This window comes from Lutra lutra, chromosome 9, assembly GCF_902655055.1.
Source record: "Lutra lutra chromosome 9, mLutLut1.2, whole genome shotgun sequence".
In the NCBI taxonomy this organism is placed as follows: Eukaryota; Metazoa; Chordata; class Mammalia; order Carnivora; family Mustelidae; genus Lutra; species Lutra lutra.
The window spans coordinates 12,317,079-12,330,556 of NC_062286.1; the positions used below are offsets into that span (position 1 = coordinate 12,317,079).

The following is a 13,478-nucleotide window of genomic DNA, read 5'->3' on the forward strand; positions in this document are numbered from 1 at the left end:
ACTGATATGACTCCACGGTCTGAAGTCCTTGAGCACGTTGGAGGGAGCAAATGTCATGAAACGCGTGGGTGTGCAAACTACAAATGATTTTCTTATCTACAACAAAGTGGCCCCAAAGTAGCTCTATGAAGCCATGCTCAGACAGCCTGGTTTCATCTTTCCTGTGTCTCCAAAGATCTAATAGAACATTCTCTTATTCCGACCCCTTTCCTTTGGAATTTGAGAAGCAACTGAAGATCTGCCACGTCCCAGCCCGAGAAGCCCAGATCAGCTCTCATCGCAACTGTGATAATAGTACAATTGTGACATCAGGGCCCTATGTTGGGGATAATTTGCAAACACCAAAGCTTTGTCTTTTGGCTTTCAAATTAAAAAACAACAACAACAACAACAAAACAACAACAACAACAAAAAAACCCACATGATGACAAAGCAGTGATCTTAACACAGATCCCAAGGCTTTGGAAGTCTAGTTACATTGCCCAAGAAATGGCAGCATTTCGTTGGAATGAGTAATAAGCTTTTTCAAAATTTCTAGAAAGTACTATTTTAACCAAAGATTTTGTTTAGTTGGCAATACTCTACTGGTTCTGTTGGGCTACCTATCAATTTATATTCAATATAATTAAGCTGATGCCCCATCGCCAAAGATTGCCAGCACCTCTGCTCACCCAGGCCACTTGCTCCCGAGTTTAAAGGACCTCTTCCTTCCGAGGACCCTAATATCCTCAAGACCTAGCCGAGTCCTTCAGAGAGTATAGAAAGTTGGTGAATGGTCTAAGGAAGAAGTACATGAACACTTGCTTATTTTAGAGACCCATGCTCGGTAAGACTTGGTTGCTGCAAAGCACATTTCAGTGAGGGTAAGAAGCCATGTTCAAAGCCCACCATAAAGGATGGGATGTTCTAGGGAGGACTGTGGTTTGTGTTCTGGAAAAGGGGAGCAGGAGGAGAGGTGACTTATCTGGGTCGGAATAAACTGTAAAGTTCTCATGTAGAAGGAAGCATTGGAGTCTGGAGGGAGAAGCTCTCAGTGGACATCTGGCTACTGGTGAGACCAAGGAGCTGGATGGAAGCCAAGCCCAGGTCCCTCATTGTTGAGATCACACACTCTTGGCGGGAATGGGCATGAGGGATCTTGGGAGTGACAACTGTCACATGCTCAGCTTTGCGATCCCTGGGCAGACCCCCGTCTTCTGTTCATGATGAAGTAGTAGGACTGGTTTTGCCACAGGCATTTACTCCTGTCCTCAAGGTACTTCTCTGCCAAGTAGACTTCCATCCTCCACTGGTCAGGGGCCTGTCCTGGGTGGGGGCCATGTCCCCTGCCCTCTGCTTCTCATCAGACCCCAGGAGCCCTCGCATGCCACCCCTGCACATTCTAGTCATTCCTGCTTACCTGTCTGCCTCTCTTCCTAGAAGGTGAAAACCTCCAGGACAGGAGCCAAGACTTATGCTTGAATCCACAGCAGGCCGCTCGGGGAATATGTGTTTGCTAATGAATGAAAAAAAAAAAAATGAGTGAAGAAGTGACTGCATGAATACCAAAATCAGTATCCAAGATCTCCTGAGTCCCAGCCATTTACTTAAAAAGAGAAAGAGGGAAGGAAAGAGGATAGGCAGGCAGGAGAGGGAGAAAGAGTGAGAGGGAGGGATGGAAGAAGAAGGGAAAGGAGAAAGGAAGGAAGAAGGGAAGAAAGAAGGGAGGGAAGGAGAGAGGGAGAGAAGAAATGTGTTTCCCCCTTTCCCCTAGTTTAATAAAGATACTAGTTTCTGGCATATGGAGAAGCAGACAGGGATCTCATGCTATGCTTGAAAATTGAAAGAAAGATAATTTGAGTCATCTGAAAGGCAAACTACAGCCTCAGGGATGCACGAGTGAACTGAAGACAGGTGGCAGGCTCTGAGATAGCCTACGACTCTTTCTCACAAAGAGAAGCCTGTGACCGGCCCTGCCCTGGGCCCTGCCAATAGGCTGCCGGGGTCCAGCTGGGAGAAACCAAAGGTCAGGGACAGAAATGACAAAATAATACATCTCAGGGCTGTGATTCCCATTTGTGGATGCCTCTTTGTTTTTTAAAGATTTTATTTATTTATTTATTTTGAGAGAGAGAGAGGGAGAGAGAGACTAAGCTGGGGGAGGGGCAGAGGGAGAGAGAATCTTAAGCAAACTCTGCTCTGCGTGGAGCCCAACGGGGGCTGGACCTCAGGACCCTGAGATCATGACGTGAGCCAAGATCGACAGCCAGACGCTCACTGACTGAGCCACCCAGGCGCCCCCATGGAAGCTTCCTTGACTCAAAATTCTTGCCCAGTGAGAACACACCCCCCGGCAGGTGGGTTGGCAGGAGGAGTCCCGGCTCAGGGGACAAGGGGCCACTTCGGTCACCTTTCCTACCACAGGTCACCGCCCACACAGAGGGCTCTGAAACTGAAATCCTGGGGGCTCCAAAGACCACTTGGGCCATCCCCTGCTTCCCCACATCCTCATGGTCAGATGACCTTGGTCACAGTCAATGATACTCCCACGCTCCATGCTGGTTTTTTTTTTAAACATTTTATTTATTTATTTGAGAGAGAGAGAGACAGTGAGAGAGAGCATGAGCGAGGAGAAGGTCAGAGGGAGAAGCAGACTCCCTGCGGAGCTGGGAGCCTGATACGGGACTCGATCCCGGGACTCCAGGATCATGACCTGAGCTGAAGGCAGTCGCTCAACCAACTGAGCCACCCAGGCACCCGCTCCATGCTGTTTTAAGCTTGCCCACAAATTATCTCATCTGATTCTCATATGCCCTTCAAAAGCAGGTACCTTGTTTAGTTTAAAGAATTGTGAAAGTGATGTCTTCCTGCTCACACGGAGCTTTTCTTGGAGCTTTTCTTCGGGCAAAAGCAAGAGCCTGCAGTTAACAGGCTCTCCACTAAGAGGCATTCTCGGCCCACGTTAGAATTGCCAGACCAGGTCAGGGTAAGGCCTTCGTACAAAGTCAGAAGTTGTAGGAAGGACAACTCAGCAGCATTGAGTTCAAAGTCCTGGATATTTTCTAAACTTTATTCCTGTCCTCTTCGTAGTAACACGTGTTCAGATTCGCAGCTGTACGACCCAATGCTTACTTAATACTATAACTCACTTAATTCCCGTTCAAGGTCATTTCCAAAGCACTGATCTTAACCAGGCTGCCAACAGGGGAGCCATGGCAATTGGGGGAAATAAAATCAATAGATTCCACCTTTTGGGTAAGTAATCAGCCTCCCCATCTGCTCTCGCTAATTTCCCAAGTCACGTTTTCCTTCAAGGGAAACATGGCTTGTGGCTGAATCACCTTGACTCCAGCTGGAATGCAAGAGAAAGAAAAAATGGAGGGGGGTGGAGGGGAAGGCTGTAATTCTATCCCAAGCTCATCAAAATGAGTTTCTCTAGTTTACTTTGGCACACCTAGAAAACCCTCTGGAAGTGTAAATTAGGACAGTGGGAGATCCTCCATTAGTGACGGTCCCATACCCCAGTGCGAGGCTGTTTTTACACCAACTGACAAAGTTGCTCTCAGAGAGAGGATGCTCTGCAGGAAATCCATAATACACACAGACCCCAGCAAAGTCGCCGAGGGACTTCCCTGTTTGGATGGATTCACCAAGACCACAGTTAAACCAAACAAACTCACCGAGTTTATCTCCAGATTTACGTTCAAGGCCAGCCCCACTCTTGATGACTCAACCACGCGCTATCCTGATTTCAACTTGACCCTGCAGCTGGGGTTCCCGGGCTGGTGTCCGTGGCCGCAAATGACGGCGCTTGAGAGCTCTGCTCTCCATCTGCTCTGGGGCTCGCCGCCCCGCAGACGCTTGATAGGGTTTCGGTTGCATCTTAGTCCCACTTGAAGATGACAAATTTTTATGCCAATACGAAGTCTGAGCCTGCCCTGGGATTGGCACCGGCTGAGAAGCCCGCTAAATGAAATGACTCCAGTTCTGTGGTGCCCAGCGGAGTGTGGAAAGCACCTGGGAGAGACTGGAGAGACACTGGTTTACCTCTCCCGACCAGCCTGGCGGCCTCGGCCAAACCCCGGAGAAGCCCCGCCCTAGACTAAGGATTGGAAGTTCCAACGTCAAATCCCCTTTTCACCCTGTAGCGCAAAAACAAGCTGTTGTTGTAGGACGAAGGAAATCAGAAGTTTCTCCTGTGCTGGTTTAACATGTATTTTGTTTCATGAGCGTTTCATTTATTGATCCCACTTGGCACACGTGGAAGTTCACAGCATAATCGGGGACAGCGTTGGCCGAGCCCCGCTGTGGGCCAGGTCTTGGCCTAAGTGCTCTATACACAGGATCCCGATCCTGGAGCCTGGGACTGGATAGTGGGAAGGTTTTATTTTCCCCACTGTGTTCACACTGCCTCCTACTTCACCCAGCCTCAGTCTATTCACCTAAAAAAAAAGATCAGGCAGAAGCAGACCAGCTGATCTTACAGATTCCTCTAAAGAGTAAGCTTTTCTTTTTAATTTTTAAAAAAGTATTTATTTATTTGAGAGAGAGAGAGAGAGTGTGAGCACACAAGCAGGGCTAAGGGCAGAGGGAGAGAGAGAAAATCTCAAGCAGGGTCCCCTCTGAGCACAGAGCCTGATGCAGGGCTCGATCCCACGATCCTGAGATCATTACCTGAGCCAGAATCAAGAGTCGGATGCTTAACTGACTGAGCCACCCAGGAACCCCTAAACAGTAAATTTTTATGAAATTTCGAAGACAAAACTCTATATAAGTGTTCGTTAAAATAGAAAACCTGGGTGTTTAAATGAAACACTTGCTTATTTAAGAAGAAAACAAAAAACAGAAATCAACTCGGTGTATGCAGCGATACTTAATCTGGCCCCCCAATATTTGGTCCATTACTGCCCACGCAGCTGGCACCTCAGAACCACGCCCAGTGACTCCCCCCGGGGGGTTCAGACCGGCCACTCGACAGCTGAGCACTGGCCCTGGCAGGACCCGAGAGGGGCACAGGCTCACGTGGCCAGCGCCACCTCCCTGCCCTCTGCCGGGGAGCGCGTTGGCTTGGCGACGCCTGAGCCATCTTCCCTGGCTCCCTCCCTTCCCTTTCAGGCTATTATCACTGTGTGAGATCTTGCCCCAGAAGAACAGAGAAGTCCTGAGGGTGAGCTCTGATGTCAGGGGAGAACAAGCAAGTCTTTGTCGGCCCTTCAAGGAGAGGAGGCCCGGCCCGGCCCGGGGCTCCTGGCGCACACAGAGGGGCCTGTGCTCTCTTACTGCGGCCCAGCGGGCCCGCTCCAGTCCTGCCTGCGCGGTGGGGCCTCCATGGCACATCCGGAGTCCTCTGCTTCCCCCCACCCTGACATGGAGCTGGACGAAGTGGAGGGAAGCGCACCGGGTGCTCTCAGGCCCGCCCATGCCAACACCCACAAGCGCTCCCAAGCAATCCCTCTCTCCGGAGCTGTTCCCCACCTCCCGTTCCCAACGACTCCCTCATCCCTCCATCACCCCCGTGGTGGAGCTCCTTCTCCTCCTCACCACCCGACATCTGCCTCCGACATCCTGCCTCCATCCCTCCTGACCACCACGCCCACTTGGAACCACCCGCGTGGCCTGAGCAGCCTTGGGGCTCAGGGCTCTCTCCTGCTGCCTCCAGTCTCCTCATATGTTCTGATGGCCACACGGTGCCCCACATCTAAGGCCACACTGCTCAACACTGTTGCTGACTTCGGCTCCGAAATGCCTTCCTTTAGGACCAGATCTGCACTTGGAAGACGCTTAATAAGTAGCTCTTCAGTGCTGGAAACCACAGTGCCTCCCCAAAACTTACTTTTAATACAATATTCAACAAAGCCTTTAGATCAAAATAAAACCAGCTAACATGTGCTTACCATGTGCCCGGCCCCACTCGGAACAGACACCTAGACTAGCTGCTCGAACCAGCACAGCAACCCCGAATGGCAGGTGCCGTTGACTTTCTCACTCTACAGACAAGGAAACTGCTGGAGGGGAGATGTGGTCACTGACCGAACTCAGCAGCTAGCGGGAAGGCCAAGAGGCTTCTGACCCAGACGGCGTGGCTCCAGTCTGAGCGCCGAACCATAAAGCGACTCCACGTTCCTGAGTCAAACCTCGCCTGTGGTCCTCGCCGAATGCACAGTACCACGTCATTCCCCAAAACTCGGGACATGTGCCTTTGCAGATGGCATCATATTTCCAGACTCCAGGAAACCCATGAGATGGCAACGGAAGACAGAATGTTGGGTTTCCCTGTTCCCCTTCTCCCTGGACAGGCCGCACGGTCTGGAGAAGAGCCAGGTGGCATGCTGGGGAGAGAGCTCTGTGGAGGAGACACATCCTGAGCCTGCTTTCCGCGGTAACAAATCTCTCCCAGATCACTACTTCCCACTTGCAGCCTGGGCCTAACACCAGATTGCAGATCAGATGAAGTCCCCATCCTGGACCACCAGGCCGGCCGTTTCCAAGTGCCAGAGAAAGGCAGGCTCACCCTCGGGGCTAAGCCAAGCACCCCACGCTGATTCTCCTACCTTCCAACAGAGGGGAGGAGCACGGGGCTGCAGGGAGCTGGAAAACTGGAAGAAGGAGCAGAACAGGGGTGGCGGCCGCACCAGGGCTCAGGGCATCGGGGTGGGGGTGAGGCGGCAGGCCGAGCCCTTTCAGGCTGAGAACCACTTGGGCTGTTCGGAGATCCCGGAGGATGGAGGCCTGTCAGGTGAGGGGTCCAGTTTCTGACCTTCCAGAGGCGCTTGCTGGTGGGGTGAGGCAGATGCGAACCCCACACCCCACACCGGGGTCCTGCAGGGTTGAGTGCAGACCCAGCATCATTCAAGGTCTCTCTCTGGGGTCAAGTTCAGAAATAAAAACTCTGAACCATCAAGCCCAACTGCCTCGTAGTGACAATGGAAGAGGGAAGGGGTGTCCAAGGTCAAATGGTCAGTTAGGACCACAGCCTGGTCTAGAACCCGAGTTAACCCTGATGCCACAGCCGTCCTTTTTGTCCTTCCTTTTCTCTTTCTTCCCCTTCTTTTCAAACTTCACCTTCTGTCTGTTAAGGGCGTCCAAAGGAAATGCTTATTTGCCCTGAGAAAGCCAGGGTTGTGGAGTGAAGAGGGTGGGAGAAAGCTCACGGTGAGGTATTTCCTTAGAGGGAGAAGAGAAGAAATCCATATGCTCTGTCTTCCACTCAGCCTAACCCATCAGGAAGAACACACAGATGCCCCCAAAAGCAAGAGATGAGGAAGCCCCAGCTGATTCTCCTGGCTTTCCAGGAGGAGAAACAGAGATGGGGTGTGCGTCATGGGGCTGCCCGTGTCTCCCGGAGACTCCAAACTGAGCAAACAGTCACTCCCTAAGCTGATTGCTGTTGAGATGTTTAAGCCTACTAGGAATGAAGGAGTGCCTGCCTGGCTTAGTCAGTATAGTATGCTACTCCTGGTCATGAGTTTGAGCCCCACATTGAGTGCAGACATTGCTTACAAAAAACAACAACAACAACAAAAAACAAACCCGGGAGTAAGCCTACTAGAAATGGGACAAGGTTAGTTTCAGAGATGGCTCTGTAAGGAGGGAAGGGTCCCTAGTGCCCACAATGAGAACCTATTGTTTTATCAAGTAGTGAGCTCCCCGTCCCTGGAAGCAAGTAGACAGACGCCTGCAGGGCAAGCTATAGAGAGTTTGCTGACACCACAGGGATCTGGAGTGGACTCTGTGGTGAGATGCCACTGCTCTGCCCAGTGCTGCCTTTCAGAGCTCTAGGTGGAACCCAGTTCCAAGGGTGATTCTCTGCTGCTCCTCTCTGTGCCGTCAGAGGGGCGGCACAGCATGTGGAGCAGGCGAGGGGACAACTGATAGCCTGACTCCTGACCGCCTAGTAGTTGTGGGCCTTGGACAAGCTGCTCCGTGGTTGAGTCTCAGTGTCCTCTTCTGTCAGTGGACATCCTGGGGTGTGGGTGAACCCCTGGTGCTGGGAAGTGCACAGATCGCAGCACACCCAGAGAGTGTGCAGGTCGACAAGGCCACTTCTACCCCATCCATTCCTCTCCCAGCCGGCACGTGTGGCGGGAGGGCTTCTGTGCTGGGCTGTTAGGCTAGCATAGATTCTAAGCAATACATACCTGAGTGTGTGTGTGTGTACACAGATACCTGTATAGACACAGAGTGTACACATATATACGTGCGTCTGGGTACATACACACACACACATTTACATATATATATATATATATACACACATATATGTATATATATACACATGTATATATGTATATATATATATGCATATATATGTGTATATATATATATAGTTTCCCCCCTAAGAGGAAGCTAGAGAGACTGACACAGTTCTAAACCTCTCTGGCAGTTTTCACAGGGAAGCAACAGACCTAGTTTCCTGGAAAGCTGAATTTTGCTACCAGAGAGCGCGGCGGGAGGTACACCATTACATCAGTGTTCCTGGAAGGCGGGGATGGATTCCTCCTCCTCCTCTTTTCACTTCTTTCCGTGGTCCCTCTCAGCCTAGTCCGCTCACTGACACCTCCATGGGGTCAGAGGAGAGAGAGACTCAAATTAGTGAATCTGATTATTTTTAGTCACTGTTGGGAATAAGGTGGGAGGCCGAGGAGGCAGCTACTAATGGGTTCTCAAAAGCAGACTGGAGGCATTACTGCGTGTTGTTCACTCTGGTGATTTCCTCTCCATCCTGCCACAGACGATCAAACGTTGGCCTGTATTTATACGGTGCCATTCTGTGCTGAGGGTGTCTCTTGCCCAGCTCCCAACTCCTACTCACACTTCAATGCCCAACTCATTGGGCCCCTCCTGGAAGCCTTCCCTGACTTCCCTGGGCAGAGAACATGCCCCCTTTCTTCACTTTAACAAAAACAAAAACAAAAACAAAAAGAAAGCAAAAACAAAAACAAAAACAAATTTATTTATTTATTTATTTATCTGGGGATGGGGGCAGAGGGAGAGAGAGAATCTTAAGCAGACTCCCGGCTGAGCACAGAGCCTGACGTAGGACTTGGTCCTATGACCCCGAGATCATGACCTGAGTCAAAATCAAAGTCAGACAGCCTTAACCAACGGAGCTACCCAGGCACTCCTCCCTCTCTGTACTTTGTTCGGGCATGGGGCTCCTGCCCACGATCTGTGTCTGTGACTGCTGGATCCTTGGTCATTGTCACGAACATGACCTCCTTGGAGGGCTGAGCATGTTTCATTTGTCTTGATGAAGTTTCCAGGCCTAGCATAGCATCTGACCCACGGTAGGGACTCCAGCATTCCCTGGCCAGCGACTGTGTCCTTTCCAAAGAGAACATTCTTTTTGTCCCCTTCAACTAGGAGAGGGTTAAGAGAGGGCTATTACCTATTTGCTTTCCGACTGGAGGAAAATGTATCAAGACCTAAATTCCATCACTCCCGCTAGAACAGCACAGTTTTTTGCCAGGCACTCTCCAGTGAGAAACAAGGCTCACGCTCTAACCACGTCCCAGCAATGTGTACACTCAGGCCGCACATGCACCGGCCAACACTTACCATTCACGAGGGTGACAGAAAAGGCCGCGTATGCATCCGCCCAGACGACTACCTCATTCTCTCCATCCATACGAACCTACTTAACATCCGAGGAAACTCTGATCTTACGATTCTATAAGAAGTGCGTATAAAATAAGCCCTTTAAAAACCAACCGCTTTTGATAGATCAGAATAAATTTAGGGTCAATAAAATTAGACCCTTTGCCTCATATGCTCCAATCTCATCAGGCTATCCGTCTTTTTAAAAAAGACTCTTCACAGGTCTGAGCTGCCCTCATGTGGACTTGGCACCCTTGCTGGGCGTTCGAGGCCCCCAGCCAGCCGGAGCATAAAAGCCCAAGACCCTACAGGTGCGTATGAGGCCCTACGTGATCTGATTGCTTCTCTCTACCTTCACCTCCTTCCCCTGTCCCCTCGCGCCTCTTGCTCCAGTCCTACTGGCTGCTTGCCGTCCCTTAAAGCCCAAGCACATTCCCACCTCAGGCCTTTGTTCCTTCGAGCCTCACTCCCTCACTCGTTTGGGTCCTACTCCAATAATGCCTAAGCAGGGATGCTTTTCCTTAGATCCTGTTCCCACTTTCCCCATTTTCCATCTCTCTGGCTTGGCTTTATTTACTTATATTTTCCTGATTAATTTTTTTCCATAACACTTAACACTGCCTGATATATTGTACATATGTTTACTTGTTGGCCATCCCACGATCCCACGAGAATGCAAGCCCCATGAGAACAGGAACTATGGTTTGTTCTGTGCTATAGCCCTAAGACCAAGAATGTCACCTGCTATGTTCTTCATGCTCCCAACACCCGTGGAATGGATGGCTGGGTGAGTGAGTGCCTAAAACTTCTAGACACACAAGGCACAAGGTTCTAACAGAACCCAATGGGGGACCAAAGCTATATTTAACTAGTTCTAAATAAGATTGGGGAGGATAAGGAGCCAACTTTTTTTTTTTTTTTAGGAAGAAATTATTTCCTTTGATTCTGATCACAAGGGTACAACATAGGGCATATGGTCCCCATCTTACTGGTGGGGAGACAGAACCCCACCAATTTAACGTGATTTCAGCAAAATCACGGAACTAATAAATAGCACAACTGAGGTTTAAAATCAGGTCTGATTCCAAAAGCTCTTCTCTTTCCTCTGACTTATACTGTAGCCTGGTGGCCACCCTTAGAAAAGGATCCACAAGAAGAAGAAAGGAAGGGAGCAACAGATAATCCTATCCCCCTCAAAGAATGAGCATGTGGTATCAGGAACAAGTCTAGGATAAAATGATCCTGGGAACTGGGACTGGAAACCACCCGAGAAATCCAGTCTTACCTTCTCTGCTGAGCTCAGCTGTATGAAATGCTTCTGCTTCTAGTTTTCAAGGGAACTCAAGACATCTAGATGTGAGGAAGACCATTAGGACAGAGGACAGCAGAAGGGAAGGCCAGCAACTGGAGAGAGATGAACAGGTACAAGGCCACCTCAGGGTATTGGCATCTCCTTTGTGATTCCTGATCTTGCCAGGGTGGGTGCCATAGGCCAGCTTAAGGAAATGTGCTAGAACACCAGCACCCAGGGCGCTGAGCCCCTCGGTAGATCTTTAGTCATCTGGGAGGGGTGTCGGCTCATGTCCTGTCCAAGTTCAATGAAGAAGTTCAGGAAGGTGTGGCCCAGCCCTTGCAGATAAGAAATATCCATAGTGAACGGGGAGGGGGTGACAGAGGAGGGAGGGAGGAACAGCAAAGAACCCATGTGTTGGAGGTAAGGCCTGGCGACCTGCTGCTGGAGCAGTGCGGTTGTCTTGGATGCTAACTGCACAAACAGAAAATGCCTCAAAAGATGTTATAGTGAGTGCAATGCAAGCCAGACCTCTTGCCCGAGACCCAAATCCTGTCCTGGGTTTGCTAATGAAAGATATCTCCTGCTCACCTAAATCTTCATGACTGGGATAGACAGAATGGTTCCCAGAGCATTCTTCATCCCCAGTGAATTCTGCATGGGACAGTATCCTAGAACTACAGTTCTAGTCTGCTCTCCGCTGCCTGTGGTTCTAAGCTATTCTAGTTCATGCCTCACATTCTCCAGACCAGGATAAAAACAGCTCCCACTCAGAATGCAGGTGTAGAACCCAGGCACCTTTAAGCACTTCAAAACTATATCTTTGGGTTTTTTTGTTTGTTTGTCTTGTTTTGTTTTTCCTCCTTTTATGTGTATGTGGTGTTAGGAGGCATGACTTCTTTTCTTTCTTTTTTTTTTTTTTTCATTTAAATTCAATCAGCCAACTTACAGTATATTATTAGAGGAGGCACAACTTCTAATCAAAGATGACGAATCTGGTGAAATGACCTCCCCTCATGCTTGCCAGTGTTCTGGAAGCACACCTATCCCACATTCTCTCCACCAGCTGTGCTGCTTATCCCTGTGCTGTCTGCTGGAACCCAAGTCATTTGTTTCTTACCTAGAGCTCTCTCTTGTGATTCAGGTTCACCTGTCCAGGCTGATGGGACAAAGCAGCTAGCTGGCAAGTCTGGGCTCCCAAACCAGGGCTGTGGCCCCCTAGAGTCCTGTCGTTTCTCCGTTTCTCCGTCGTCAAGTGAGTGTTAATCTGTTAAAGGGAATGCAAGTCATGTTACTTTGAGAGGCCATTTCCTGTTCTCTTCTAGAAAGAATACATGTGTTAAGGAGAGCAGAAAGAATACCAGAATTACAGACGACTAGGCCTACAAGAAACTGATGCAATCGCCACTTGTGCAATGCTTTTGTTTTGTAGTTTGGGAAACTGAGGCTTAGAAGCAAAGAGCCTCATTCAAGGACTTGGCCACTTGGAGAATTCAAATTGGAATAGGTCTCTGAGTCTCTGGCCTTCGGAATTTTTTAAAAAGTAGCTCTGTGGTCAGGCTGACTTCTCAAACAAGTGGTCACTGACCCTGGTTGGGAAGTCTTTTTTTTTTTTTTTTTTTAAACAGATTTTCAAAAAGGGAGGTGGGACTTTTTCCAGATTGCTGTTTTTTATAGTTTTGCCCCTGGGAGCTAAATGAGTGAAACAGGCCTGTGGTTGGGATTGCTCTATTTCCCATCAGAAAAACATTATTGTGGAACATTGGGCCCCAGGAGCACAGTAGTGGGTGGGCTTTGTTTTTCAATGATTTGTGCCCAGCCAGTCGCTGTTTCTGTCTCTCTGTCTTTCTCTCTTTCTCCTTGTTTCAGGAAAACACAGTAACAGACAGATATGGACCCTCCTCCCAGGGGTATCATTTATTATGTGATTTTTCTGGCTACTATATAGTTGAACAGTCACTCCTCTGTGCGGAAAACCAAAACCCAGGAGGGGATCTCACATTTATTAAGCAAATAAGATCTGCCAGGCCTACCATATGAATCTGACAGATACATTTTCCTGATCTGTCCTCAAAAGTCCCCATGAGGTACCGGTAACTCCATTTTTCCAAAAGCCTAGGGAACTCAGTTTCAGAGAACCAGAATGATCTATAGAAGCATAAAGAGAAGAGAGTGCAGACCCAGAAATGAACTCCTATCTAACTCCCCCATCACTGTTTTGTCCATCTAAACTAGACTTCAGTTACTTGGCCAAAACACTAGCAGTTGTCTTATTTTTCCAGTGTTTTAGCTTGAATGCAGGAGAAAGTTCTTTGGAAACTATGACTTGTTGCAAGGACGTGAAGGATTACTCTTGTTAGGTTCTCTCTCAGACAGCGGGCTCTAAAGGCCAGGCTTCCTGCTGTGCTCCCAGCAGAGGCTCCAGTGTCCCAGAGAAGCTGGGCCTGTCCCTGGCTCCCAGCAGTGAGAGAGGGCGCATCAGGAAATCATGATTATCTACGCTCTGCGCTTTGTTCCTGTTCTCAGACAACAAGGGACAGGGCTGGAGAGCCAGGCTAGGGGTGGAGAAAGAGGAAGAAAAAACAGGAAGTGAAGGCGGGGAGAGGAAGGA

General features: G+C 49.4%; 1 protein-coding gene across 4 annotated transcripts in view; it reads right to left on the reverse strand.

Moving 5' to 3' along the window:
- Positions 1–13,478, reverse strand: part of CYRIA (CYFIP related Rac1 interactor A) — a 103,587-nt gene that overhangs the window by 45,623 nt on the left and 44,486 nt on the right. For 2 of the 4 annotated variants that reach the window (XM_047745750.1, XM_047745751.1), the window contains exons 3-4: positions 11,988–12,134; positions 1,400–1,495 (exon numbers count right to left, since the gene is read on the reverse strand). The gene's annotated coding sequence lies outside the window, so the exon portion shown is untranslated. The remainder of the gene's footprint in view (positions 1–1,399; positions 1,496–11,987; positions 12,135–13,478) is intronic. The other 2 variants (XM_047745752.1, XM_047745753.1) reach the window with 1 other exon arrangement.